Here is a 14,481-nt window from a genome sequence, read left to right on the forward strand (position 1 = left end):
GGTCCTCGGCATTCCGTGCCACGTGCTATACCGCTACACCACTGCTGGACAACGGTACAGACACGAATTTCCCCTATGCACCACATATCTCAGCTTGTTTGTTTCTTATTTAGCCACTTAAGCAGTGACGCTAGCGACATCTATACCGTAGCCCTCATCGAGAAACTTTCGGCACTCCATTGGAACTAACCGCTCACCCGGACAAGAGATATCGTTATCAAGCAATCAAATTAAGATTGTTTTTTTTTTACTTTTTGTATTTTTTATTTCAATTCCAAATTTTTACTTTTACGGTCACTCGTAAAACCTAAATTGAAAATACAAACTGAAATGTAGATGCAATTTAGAGTATATTTAGTTCAACCTATTTCACTCTCCAATCGATTTTCCGGTGACATCCCTAATTCGTATTCTAGTCGTATTTGTCAATTGCATCTTTGAGAAGCAAATCCTTCTGTTACTTTATGAAAGCTTGCAAACTTGAAGTGTTTTGAACTTCCACCCCCCTTTGAACTTAACTTCACGAACGAAGTTTCTGCGAGACGACAGCTGCCGGATTAAATATTACTGTTGCATCAAAAACTGGGGTAGTTTGTGAAGTTGTATACGATGATACGATGAAGAAATAATAGAAATTACCGTTGCAAAAAAAATAATGTCTTTTAACTTTAAACTTGGACGCATTCAGAAACGACTGGCAAAACTTAGCTGCCGACAGGGTAAGTTGGAAGTCCGAGGGAGAGGCCTTTGCCCAGCAGTGGGACATAGAAAATGGCTAACGAAAAAAAAAAAAAAACTTTAAACATAATAATATACTGTTTTTTTATTGAAATTTATGTAATAAATTAATAAGTTTCTGTCAAAAAATTAAATTTTTAATTCAACCTTTTTTTTTCTTACTGTATGTACATTTTGTTGACGGTACTGGCATTGTCATTCAACTTACATATGTGTACCTACCAAATTTCAAGCCAATCTGACTTTCAGTAGAAAGTGGGTCAAAATGAACTTAGTAGGTTTGACCCACAAACAAAAAAACAGGGAAGTTAAATAAAGGTTTGTACCTAGTAGCAAAAGAAATACAGGAAAAAATCATTAATGACACAGATGTAAGTGCTATTTTTAAATTAGAAGAACAAGAAAATAAACAAGACAGAGAAACGTTCATAAAGAAAAAAAAACGCAAGCAATTAGCTCTGATTGCTTCAGAATGATTAATGAACTCTCCCAGGGAACTTTTACGGCGTAAAAACGAAATCAACAAACATAAATTACATATTCGTAAAACAACACAAAATTTAAACCCAGATTAAATCTGCAAGAACGCAAGAACAATCGAACAATTGCAATTAGCACCGGAACTAAGAGCAAATGCAACTTGCACGGTTTTACACTTAGTGAAAAAAACGCGAGCTGTAATGCTATACTACGAAAAAAAAAAGGCATCGCTTCTGACAAGAATACGTGGCAGCACTAACAGCCTCCTGAAGATGATAGCTGTAAGAGATGAGTGCTCTATAATGCAAAATTTAATTAATACCACACTATCACTCGTCCAATATGTATACAACAATACAATACAATACAATAACTCTTTATTGCACACCAATACAGTAAACAGTACAGAGAACACAAGTATATACATAGAGATTTTCTAAGGTAAGCAATAGGCGGCCTTATCGCTTCAGAGCGATCTCTTCCAGGCAACCTTTACAATGGACAGAAATAAGGAATACATTTTAGCAGGTGGTGCAATTTACAGTAGATTAGAGCTGTATCAAGAATACATAAAACTAACACATACAATACACATACACAACAAATCTAAACAGATAGATAGGTAGATAGATACCATAACAACACATAAACTAACTATAACATTCATACGCAAGATGACAGGTAGTGCTCCCTAAGCATAGACTTAAAGATACTAACATAGTTATAAGCAAATTACTAATAATGTATGGATCTTTGTAGTCTGAATAAATAAATGAATTATTATTATTATTAGTAGGTACCATACCATCATCCAAATAAGTGGTCTATAAATTTTCAAACAAGTTCCTATCAAATAAATGTGTCGCTAAAGTCGAACTTTCAAGTTGACAGACACGTCTATTAGCATTATTGTTTTATGACATGCAAACGATTATCGACTTTAGGGTGGTAGACTACATGTATACGAGTATTTAGCTGATGGTACCTAGCTATATATTTTATACAACTATATTATAATTATGGTAGACGGCACGAATATTTGATCAAATACTGTGAACTATTCGGTCCAAAACCGAAAGCTAAATCAAGAAAAAGTCACGATGACATATTTAATCAAAATTAATGTGTTCTACCAACAAGTTTTACAACGAATAAGTTCCTAAAAGTTATCAGAAGTAAGTTGTGACGAAAAAAACAATTTTTTCAGCATTTGTGCATAAACTACAAAAAATATAAATTTCTAGAGGCAAATTAAAAAAATGTGAGTAACTATCTAAACAAATAGATGAACATTGTTCACATTTTCACCATAACGATTTTATTATTTCAAGACAATAAAGCTATGGGCATTTTGCTGTAAACCCCTGTTATAAAGTTCAGGCTGGTATTGCCAATTAAATGGTATTTATTGCGATTGTAGCTAAGTGCTGTTTTCCGTTCGTTTATAGTCGAAACGTTGTAAAAACGGTGTTTTTGAAGGAATTATTGGCTTTAATTTGGTGGATGGAGGTCAATCGGTGAATGTACCTACCTATGACCTAATTTCACGAAGAAAGCGTCGGGATGTTGGATACCTCAATAATTATAATAATAGGGATCTAAATGCATGACTATTGCCAAATCTGGCATAAAATTGAACTGGCATTATAATAAAAAACATAACCCTCTTTCGGGCAGTCGGGTAAAAAGCCCAACACTTATTTAATTTAATAATAAATTGCCTAAATTGGCATAATTTTATCATGTGAACGAATTTGATAACGAGTTTTACCTTTATATTACCTTTGTATATGTACTCTGTGCCTTTGCTATCGATGGTAACGACGACGCCACACGACGCAAAGGTATTATTTTTAATAGCCTTTTTACATAGCTCTTTTGCATTTTAATTATATGTAATAATGTGAATTTATAATTAAGTTTTATTTTATTAATGGTATTTGATTGATTAAGCTTTACTTAGTTTAAAATTTATTGCGAATCTAAAATTATATCTCATAACTTAACGCATGGCCATCTAACGGAAGACAACAGAACTTATTCTTTTCTTTGAACACTAACAAAGTACAGCCTCTTTGCAAGGCTTATAGCTGACTGTAGTGCGTGTTGTTTCATAAACCTGTTCATAGATGGCGCTGAAATCAAAAGATCAATTTGAATAAGTCGCTGTTTTTGCTTGCTTATTAGAAAGTCGGGTTTTTTTTGAGTTTTGAATGTTTTAATTAAAATAAACAAGTCCAATTTAAATGATTGTGATATTTTGTCCATGCAAGAATTCCAAAACAATCAGTTAAACGAGCCCAAGTTTGAAACGATTCTCTGCTTGAAACAGCACCTATTGTCTCAATTGACTTAATTTGAACTATGTTTCTGGTATGCTAATGAGTTAATTAGCCTAATTAGGATGAAAATATTGCACTCTATTTATTATTAATTAATGACTAATGTAACAAAAGAAAAGCCATTGACTCTACATTTGCATGATCTATTTTATTTCTGCATAAAAAATCTCAATACAGCAACATTTTCTGGCACTGCACTGCACCAGTTCTTTTTCATAAATTTGAATAATTAGAATGTTCAATTTTATTTAAGTGGATAGTTGTTACACATTTGGTTTATTTAGATCTCTACGACACGAGTACGACCAAATGAGATTTATTTTATTAGGCAACTGGGTTTGTAACCAAGTTTTTTTTAAGTTAAGATTCTCAGTTTTAAGTTGCTCAGTGTTTATTCACACTAAGAGCATTTTCCGATTATCCGAGTAAAATGTATGAAATGTACCTGTCTTTCAGTTTATCCGATCCGATAACGGATCATATTCCATACATTTTACTTGCCCCGATATCGTATCGGCGTCCGATACCGATATCGGATCGGATAATCAGAAAACGCTCTAGGACCTCTAGGGACTTGCGGTGGTGTATGGCTTACAATGAGTGTACACGTACATGCACCGGACACTTGACCAGCGATGAAGCCATACAAAACCGCAAAAACGGCCAGTTGTCCGATAAAAACAACGGACGTCTACAAGCGACCTAAAAACCCGACTGAGTGATTTTTTCGTGCTACATTCACATTCACAACAATTTCATTTTTTCCCTCGCAAGTAAGCCCTGGGTTTTTACAAGCTTTTATTTAACTTGCCATGTTTGTTGTGGGGTGAAAGCTTGCAAATCCATTTTGACCCACTTCCAGTGGTCGGGTTGATTTGAAATTTAGAATATACTCGTACTGGATTCACGTATGAACTAAGGGCCAAGCCTTAAGAGGAGGTCTTTGCTAAAATGATGGATATGATTTAATAAGTGTTTAGTATCGTGTCGGGATCGTGTTGTCGGCCCGTCGTGAGCTGTAAGACGGCTTGCCAGGAATCGTGCGTGCCCACAGAAAGATAACGACGGCTCCAATATGGATGCAGTAATGAGCATTCGAAGACCTTATGTGGAATATATTGTGAGAACAACAGTGGTGTGGAGAGGAGTAGTATATTTTTTCCAAGCTTTTATTTAGTTTCACCTGTCCTGATGTTTGTCAGTAATCAAATCTTGCAAGTTAAATTTGACCAACTTCAGTAGTCGGATTGTTTTGAAATTTGGTATGCTTTATGTAAATTTCGTGATAATACAATAATCTTGTAGTGACATCCTGGTAGTCCAGCCAGGATCGTCTCCGAAGGACAGAACTCTTTAACGGTTAATGGCATCGACATGAAATTTGGTATGCAAATGTAGTAGGTACAATTTTCATGTGTGCTTTCATATATTTTTTTTATTTATTTGAGTAAATTTTGCGGTATATGTGTGTCTTCTGTGTTAGTGAATATCTTCTTTCTTTCTTTGTTAGTTTGGGTGACAGTGCAAGTACAGTCAGCAAAAGAGTTTGTATTTAAAATTTATTTTTTACCATAACTTATTTTCTCTAATACAGTTTGAGCCTTCGTAGCCTACTGTTTTGACTTATAGCCTCTCAAGCAGAATATTCTACGTTCGCACCTTTTGAGTTTTTTGGAATTTTAGTGCGAAACTTTACGATAACGATACGATCGCACTTGACCAGTTGTTTCTACTAATAAAAATCTTATTATATTCCCTCTCCAAGTTTTCCTCTATTCCCTTGACAGAGGGTGCGGTCATTCAACCTGATATCGGCAAATACCCTTAACAGTTAAGCCCGTCCTTCTTTGACTAATCTTAACATCGCGGAAGCTTAATAGTCTATGAATTACGCAAATTGGTTTGACTAAGTCTTGCTTTATACAACAGATGCTGTTATACTGTAATTTACTGTTGTTTACTGTACTTGCACAGTGTAAGCTCTCCTTAAGACGTCCACCAGCGTGATGGAAGGATGACCTGGGTTAAGCCGCGGGTTCACGGTGGATGTAGGCTGCTTCCAACCGAAGCAACTGGAGGTTCTATAGGGAGACCTATATCCAACAGAAGACGTCCTACGTCTGATAAGACTCGATATTCTATAACTATCTATATGATAATATCTCTGTAACTGTGTTCTAGCAAATAAACATTTCTGATTTCTGATTTCAGATAACGATGACTGTACTCGCAAGCCGATGTGGGTAGTCGGATCTCGTCTAAGGATCGCCCGTATCACCAACTGACTGATTCTGCCGCCAAGCAACAGTTTTTGCACTGCTGTGTTTTAACGTGGAGAGTAAAACAGTCGGTAAAAGTTCCGGCACCTTTATCGTATAGACAAGAAGATGCAGCAAGTCTTCGAGCACATCCAAGAGGCACCTCAGGGTCCTGCAACCGACCCAATCCAAGTTGTTTATCTATCCGCTAGAGTCAAGCAGATCTTGCAATTGCTTCTCTGGACTCCCAGTGCCTGCCAAGCACCAGAAGATGTTCCTGCGCTCTGACTTCTTTCCAGAAGATGTAGTGCTCTGTCGTTTTAAAGAAGTCAAAGTAAATAAATATCATAAATGTCAAAGTCGAAGCAAAACAGTAGGTAAGATAAGAGATATGGTAGATGATCTTTACTCATGAAGAAACGGAGACTATATCTGTGTACGAGGTGAGGAGGACGAACCCTATAGGATTCAGTAAGTTAAGGCTTCTTTTTCGGACCATTTTTATACGATAGGGTAAGTCAAGTCAAGTCAAAATATCTTTATTCAATTTAGGCTATAACAAGCACTTATGAATGCCAAAAAAATCTACCACCGGTTCGGAAAAACCTCTGTTGAGAAGAATCCGGCAAGAAACTCAACGAGGAATATTTTTTTTAAACAGATTTACGATATTATTAAATGATATCTATACATCACAAGTATTTAACACAATTTTATTTTTATCATAGTAGGTTCGCTATTTGAAGGGATCGCTAATGCGGATCGGAATTATTTCCAAATGTCCCTGTCCATGAATATCATTAACTTTATAATACGCCTTAGATATTAATGTCTTCTTGACAATAGATCTGTCACAACACACACAGCAGAACAGATGAGTCACCTGATGGAAAGCAAGCGGCGCCGCCACAATAACCGTCCAATCCTTTAATATTTTTTTCGAAACCTCGAGATTACCTACTCACTATTAAGTAGTTATTACGCACATTAACCTTGACAGGTCTTTGCGAATTGCCATATCTCACCACTATCAACGTGTGTCCAAGTAACAATCCTTACTATCTGAGATTTCAGAGAAACGAACACTTATCTAGTTTACAATCTAGTGTACTATTTATAATCTGGGTTTTCATGAATAGATTATTGATGAGTTCCACTACGATTTTATACTTTAAAGAACGTAAGTTACCTATTTCTTCTTTACGATTGTCTTTAATTCAAACTCATCCTAATAACATGGGTAAATTTTGGAAATTGACTCAAACCGTTTTCGGTCTTACTGCTGGGCAAAGACCTCATCTCAGAATAAAGGGCTTGATGCTTGATTCATAGTTCCAGCGTAAACTGAGAGCGGATTGGGAACTTTAGACGCACTTGAATTTCCTCTTACATTTTTTCCTTCATCGTAAAGCTCATTATGAAGAACCTGACTGCCTAAAAAAGGTTTAAATAGAAGTAAAAAGAAAATTTCCAATCCTTGAACTAAAAGAATTTCTTTGATCATCCGCGACCTTATGATAGCTAACTGCATAGTTTATGCAAGATATGCATGTAATAAAACACGCCTTAACAGTACATAAAAAAACAAAGTAGTTTTATATGACGATTAAAATTTATTAGTATTTTGTGGGTAGTTTTGTTTGAGAAAAAATATAGATGGGTACTTAGGGAGTTTGTTGTGGTTTGTTAGTCTAACATCTAGTAGCATGGTGTACGGTTGTGTTACTCTGAAGATGAGCTCTGGTTGAGTTCGAAACGCGTCATTGTAGTGTGGTGGTGGTGATAGATGGGTTTGTGTGATTTCTGTGTGTTCTTGCGAGGTGGAAGAACTGCATGAACATGCGTATCTTGCATAAAGTTAGCTATCATAAGGTCGCGGGTGAGCAAAGAAATTCTTTTAGTTCATTACGCCTGATACAATCAATTATTTCCAATCCAATCAAAATCGTGAACAGTTCAAAAATTCCTAGTGATGAGTAGTTGACTGATAAGGGTTTTAAAACTAGTAGACAGGTTTTTTCCTTTGGGTTTTGAAATATTATACAGAGAGGGTACGGAGAGGACTAAAAAATAATGTGACTGATAGTAGATAGTAACTTCTAAGGATATTATTATGCTCAATACAAGTATACTACATTAAAATCAGTAACTCATCTCCTAAACCCGTTACAAAAACAATCAAACACGTATAGAAATAATCGAAACGAAGTGTTAACCGCAACATAGTAAACAGTTTAAAAGCAGTAGAGACCCTCCTAAAACAAGACTCTTTAACCTAAATCCAAGCGTCGCCGTCGTTAGTTAGATTATCAGGAAATATAAGAAAAATATTGGGTCTTGGCAGACAGATAAACTGACAATGGAATTTAATGATCATAATATATAAGGGTTCCGTTTTGCGGTTTGATTAATAGAAATAGAACTTGTTTATTTCATAGAATATTTTAATATTTTAGAGGTAAGGAACCCAAAAAATGGTCAAACACTATAAGTCCTCCAAAAGGCTCAATTCGCAGTAAATCATCTCCAGAGACCAGCGCTGCCATTCGCAGTCGAGAAAACTGGATAACTTACCTTTTCATAATTAATTTCGCTATGATTTCTTTGCAGACGTATGGAATGTCAATAATATCAGTAGTACAAAGGTTCCACCCTGGCACGCGATTCAGTTTCCTTGAACGTATGTCAGACCTTTTATGCTCAATTTTGCTACGATATATTTCATGCCAGCATGACATTATTAGCAAAAAGGTTCCGCTCCGGTACTTGATCAGTTTCCTCGACTGTACCTTTTTTATATAGTTTGTAGTATAGTGTCTTTTGCTGGACAAAAACTTCCCGTTTTTTTCCTCCATTCGTCTCTACTTTTGGCTAAATCTTACCAGTCTGACTGGAAACTGTCCAAATCGTCCCGCCATCCTCCTAGGTCTGCCTGTGCTCTGGTGCTCGTTGCACGAAACCCAATCGGTGATTACTTTAGCCCAGAGATCCGGATGCATGCGGCAGACGTGTCCCGCCTAATCCCATTTTAATTTGACGGTCTTCACCCCAACATCGACAATTTGAGTTCCAGAGCAAAGATTACTTACTGTTTTAAAAACATTCACTGTCTCATGGACCGCTATCGAAATAAGTAAGCAATGAGGAAGTATCGAAGGCTAAGACAATTGGCATGGGAATCGCCGCTCCTGACCTGATGAGCCTGGGGAAATTTTAACGGAACCCATGCCTTCAAACAGTTATTCTGATGTGTCTATTTTGATGGGATCGTCTGCAACAAGTTTTTTGACAGAATCTATAAAACATCGGTGCCTCTAGTGTAGCGTTTTCACAAAACATTCGTTTACTATTCGAGACGTAAATCGAGCGTTCGACTGTCGATACGAAGCCGCCACATGTCCACGGTGCGGCGTCGTCACCCGTTTGCGTTACGATACGCGGATGAAATAGTTTACGTAGCAAACCTACACTCACAAAAGTTGTTGCGCAAACTTTCCGCTAGAGGCGCTGTCCGTGTTTCCATACAAAATGAGATTTTAATGCGAACGCGATCGAGAAGTATTTTGTGAACGAGAAAATACACTAAGCATATGTACTGCAAAGTAACGCTTCATTTTATGTTTTTCCCGGTTACTTGCTTTTTTAACATGGTTAGGAGCGCAGCGTAGGAAGTACACCAACTAGATGGCCGGATGGTTCAAGCCGCGGGTTCTCGGTGGATGCAGGCCCCTGCCACCGAAAAAACTGGAGGTCTATGGAGGAGGTGTGTGTCCAACAGTGGACGTCTTCTGGCTGATGATGAAGATGATAGTGATGTCAGGAAGGAAAACAAAAGGCGCAAAACTTTGTATATTTGTTTATATTTTTAGCACTTTCTTTCTACCTTGTAAAATACCAACTGTATCCAGTACAAATAGTAAAATACAAAGTTTTCTTCAAGTTTAAATTTATAATTTCCGCCTTGCAGCATAAACAATGTTATAAGAAGCTTTAGTTAAAGTTCGTGGTGCAATAGAAATGCAAACTACAGTGACATAGTTCTTTGATAAACTTTGTTAAGTACTCATTTGCATTTGAGCCTTGGCTTTTGGTTTAAATGACTCCAACGTACCGGGTGATCCATTTATTTAGATAACTAGATCAGTATCCTTTCACCTTTGAAACTAAAAGATATAGAAAAATCTTTTCTAATGAACTTTTTAATAATAACGAAAACCGCATTCATAAATACTCGTAGTTAAAGAAAAACTCAATATTTCAGAATTTCGACGATCTTAATACCGTGGGATTATCGGGTTAAAAAGTAAGTGTTTTCTGGAAGGGGATGAGAATCTACAAAATCGGCTAGCGCAGCGTAGGACGTCCACCAACGAGGTGGACGGATGACCTGGTTAAAGTCGAGGCAACTGGAGGTCTATTGGGGGAGGCTATGTCCAACAGTGGACGTCCTACGGCTGATATGATGATGATGACTACAAAACTGGGAGGAGACCGGAAAGAACAGGCCCAATGCTACGAACTGCAAAATTTCAACTTCGTCGTCTGCCATCCCTCTCACCCTAACATTATTTAACACAAGAGCGAGAGGAAGGTTTCGAATTTCGTAGTATCCTGTCCAGCCGGTTTCAAAAGCGTCCAATCGGTTTATCGTGAAGAAGTTACAAACACACGCACACACAGTCATACATATACCCATAATTTTCGCATTTAGAACATGGTATTTTAGGTACAGTACGGAACCCTAAAAAGCACCTTCAATCCTAATCGCAACGTGTAAAAAACTCATCAACTTAAGAAGCGTGAACTAATTTTTAAATCCCAAGTCAAAAATCACCTACAATCCTTCCGAATCCTTAATAACAACGTTTCATATGTCTGTCAGTTTTTGGTGCAGTCTCTTAGGCACGCCTCAGTATAATTTGGGACGAGTTTTTTTGGCCCAGCATATACGTTTAGTTAAGCTAATGATGATTAAAGGTTAACGGAAGATTAGTTGGTTTTTAAATATGGTCTTTTAAGAAGGGATTAACAAGCGCAATATGTACGCATAGCTTATCTTCACATTGCAAGTCCAATGCTCCCAATTCTAGTGACAGATTGATTTAAAATTTGATACCAGTCAACTTACAGCAAAAAAGCTTGTATTAAATACCTTTTTTTTACAAAATCTCATTAAAATTGTTCCTGTGGCACTGCTATGATATTAAAAAACTGTCGCAAGAATTAAGACAAGATGGTTCTAGTATAAGTTGATTTACATAAAGGTACCTACTTAATAACTATCTTTAATTAATTCAGTAACTTGAATTTAGTTTTACCGGGCCGTTAAAGATGAATAGCTCCAGTTTTTGTTCAACTTATTTTAGTATCCATTGTAAATCTAAAATTGGAATTTAAAAGGATTCCTATGATACCTACCTAAACCCATTATTATTATTTTGTTATAATTTGTTCGATATTCGATAAAACCGAAATGAGTTTCACTAAAATTTAGTTTCGGTATTTAGTTTTCAGGGATTCATACCTCAAAAACAAACGGGACCGTTATGGAATCACTATGTTGTCCGTCTGTCTGTCTATCTGTCTGTCAAGATTATTTTTAACCCCCGACGCAAAAAGTGGGGTGTTATGAGTTTGACCACTATGTCTGTCTGTCTGTGGCACCGTAGCTCCTAAACGGGTGGACCGATTTGAACACGGTTTTTTTTTATTTCAAAGCAGGTTAATAAAGTTATTTGTCTTAATCCCACCAATATCATGAATGCGACAGTTTATAAGTTTGTTTGGTTGTTTGTTACCTTTACACGTCCAAACCGCTGAACCGATTTAGATGAAGTTCAGTATACTCATATGTTAAGTCCCGGGGAAGGATTATAATAGCTTTTGTCCCGGAAAATTGCCTAGTTACCGCGGGATAGCGATGAATCTACGCGAACGGAGTCGCGGGCAACAGCTAGTGATATATATTACCTTGAGACACTTGGCCACCCCTGACAAATGGCGTGGCGCTAATATCCCAAGCCTTGAACGCCACATTACACCGCCCCTGACATTGCTATAATTTTCGCCAAAAACACGCGATGATTAGCTAAAACATTATCTCGTTTTCTTTTGTCATAATTTATGGTAATGGGTGTTTATAAATTAGATTTTGTTTTGTTATAGCTAAGGTCATTGTTGACGAGCCCTGACTTTATTTGACTAAACGTTTTCTTTTGTTATACGGATTTATTTACGGCTATTATTCAATGGATCATGAAATATCGTATTATACTCGTACATATTTTATTAATAAAATAAGTTTTTGTTAAATAATGACCGCACATACATATAAGGTGACCCGGAGCTGTTGTAGCTGGGGGGATGTTGTATCTGAGCCGTCAGATGGCGTCCTTACGACGCCATGTTCGCCATGTTCATGTGTGTTGTGTGAAGTCTTCTGGCGAACACAACGTAAAATGGCCTAGAAGAACATGGCGTCGTAAGGACGCCATCAGACGGCTCAGATACAATAAGATTGGTTTTTTGGAATCTTTTTGTATTTTTTATTTAAATTCCATTTTTTTTTTTTACTTTTATGGTCATCCGTGCCGTCGAAATTCGTGTCTGTATCGTTGTCCAGCGGTGGTGTAGCGGTATAGCACACGGCACGGAATGCCGAGGACCGGGGTTCGATTCCCAGCGCTGGTCTTATTTTTCTGGTTTTTCTGTGCATCTAAATTTCAGTTTGTATTTTCGATTCAGATACAATATCCCTCTCTCTTTCTCTCTTTCGATTATAAATTTGTATCAGTTTTTAGAAACCATTATTTTAGTAGACCGCAGAACTGAACTGTCTTCGTAGTTCGCAAACTTCGGGAACTTTGTAATTGCAGTGGGGTTCGCGGGGCATAATTAGTGCATTCCGTGACCTAGCGCGATTTGGGTTCTGCGACTGAAACTTTATTTATATTTAGCTGAGCGGCTTTACATTAGGCGGTTTCGCGTTTAACTGAAATAAATTAATTATCTCATCATCATCATCATCAGCCTATGTTCGTCCACTGCTGGACATAGGCCTCTCCCATGGCACGCCACTGAGCACGATCCTCGGCCACTCTCATCCAGCTCTTGCCAGCCGCCCTGCGAAGATCATCGCTCCACCGAGTCTGAGGACGTCCTACGCTACGTTTGCCGATCCGTGGTCTCCACTCAAGAACTCGTCTACCCCAACGGTTATCGGTTCTTCGGGTTATATGGCCGGCCCATTGCCACTTCAGCGTGCTAATGCGGTGGGCTATGTCGATAACTTTGGTTCTCTGTCGGATCACTTCGTTACGAATTCTGACTTTCAGAGAAACTCCGAGCATAGCCCTTTCCATAGCACGTTGAGCAACTTGTAATTATCTTATTCAGACCAATAAATTAGCTTTCGGTAAAGTTCGTGATGTCGTGATGTCTCCTGAGTGATCTATGGCTCTGAGACGTGGTTTTTGACAATTAGTCTCCTAGAGAAGCTCAAGAGTCAGGCAACGAACTATGGAGAAAGGAGCTTGGAGTTTTTTTGGGCGATAGAATCCGGTAACAACGAAACTACAACTAAACTAACTACTAAAGGGCTACTACGACATTCGAAAATCGAAGTTCGTATCATACTGTCCCGCTGACGCTAATATTATTTAATACAAGAGTGGGAGGGACGGCACCATACGAACTTGGATTTTCGAATTTCGTAAAGTCACAGATATAGCTCGAAGTAATCATCATCATCATCCCAGCCTATATACGTCCCACTGCTGGGCACAGGCCTCCTCTCAGAACAAGAGGGCTTGGGCCATAGTTCCCACGCAGGCCCAGTGCGGATTGGGAACTTCACACGCACCATTGAATTGCTTCGCAGGTTTGTGCAGGTTTCCTCACGATGTTTTCCTTCACCGTAGCTCGTGGTATATTTCAAATATAATTCCGCACATAAATTTCGAAAAACTCAGAGGTGCGAGCCGGGGTTTGAACCCACGACCCTCGAAGTAATGATGTTCTGTATTTTTGATAGCGATGACTTGGAAATATGAGTTTTTACTGCCTTAAAAGAGATAGGATAGCTGACCTGAGTATTTGATACTAGAGTTCACCCGCGGCTTCGCACGCGTACACTATTCAATGTGGTATTACATTTGAAATTTCGGGATATTACAAAATTCACCTGGGAAATCCCAAAATTTACATCGTGATCTTCATTAAGGTTGTGTTAAGAACAATTATATTTGTACAAAATTTCATGACTCTAAGCCCAGCGGTTGAAATCTCAAGATTTTGTCCCTATCTTGTGGGAATATCGAAATAAAAAGTAGCCTATGTGTTATTTCAGACGCCCAGCTATTTACGTAGGTACCAAATTTCATTCAAATCCAACCAGCCGTTTTAACGTGAAGGAGTAATATGGATAAGACTAGTACAAGTAAATATTTATTTTTATTAAAGGCGGCCAAGTGCGAGTCGGACTCGCCCAGGAAGGGTTGTAGCAAATAGCAGCAAATTACACAATATAAAAGTTTCCTTTACTTTACGATTTATGACGTATTAAAAAAAACTACTTACTAGATCTCGTTCAAACCAAATTTCGGTGGAAGTTTGCATGTCTAATGTATATCATATATTTTTTTTAGTTTTATTTTTCTCTTATT

Source organism: Choristoneura fumiferana, chromosome 22, assembly GCF_025370935.1.
Source record: "Choristoneura fumiferana chromosome 22, NRCan_CFum_1, whole genome shotgun sequence".
Lineage (NCBI taxonomy): Eukaryota > Metazoa > Arthropoda > Insecta > Lepidoptera > Tortricidae > Choristoneura > Choristoneura fumiferana.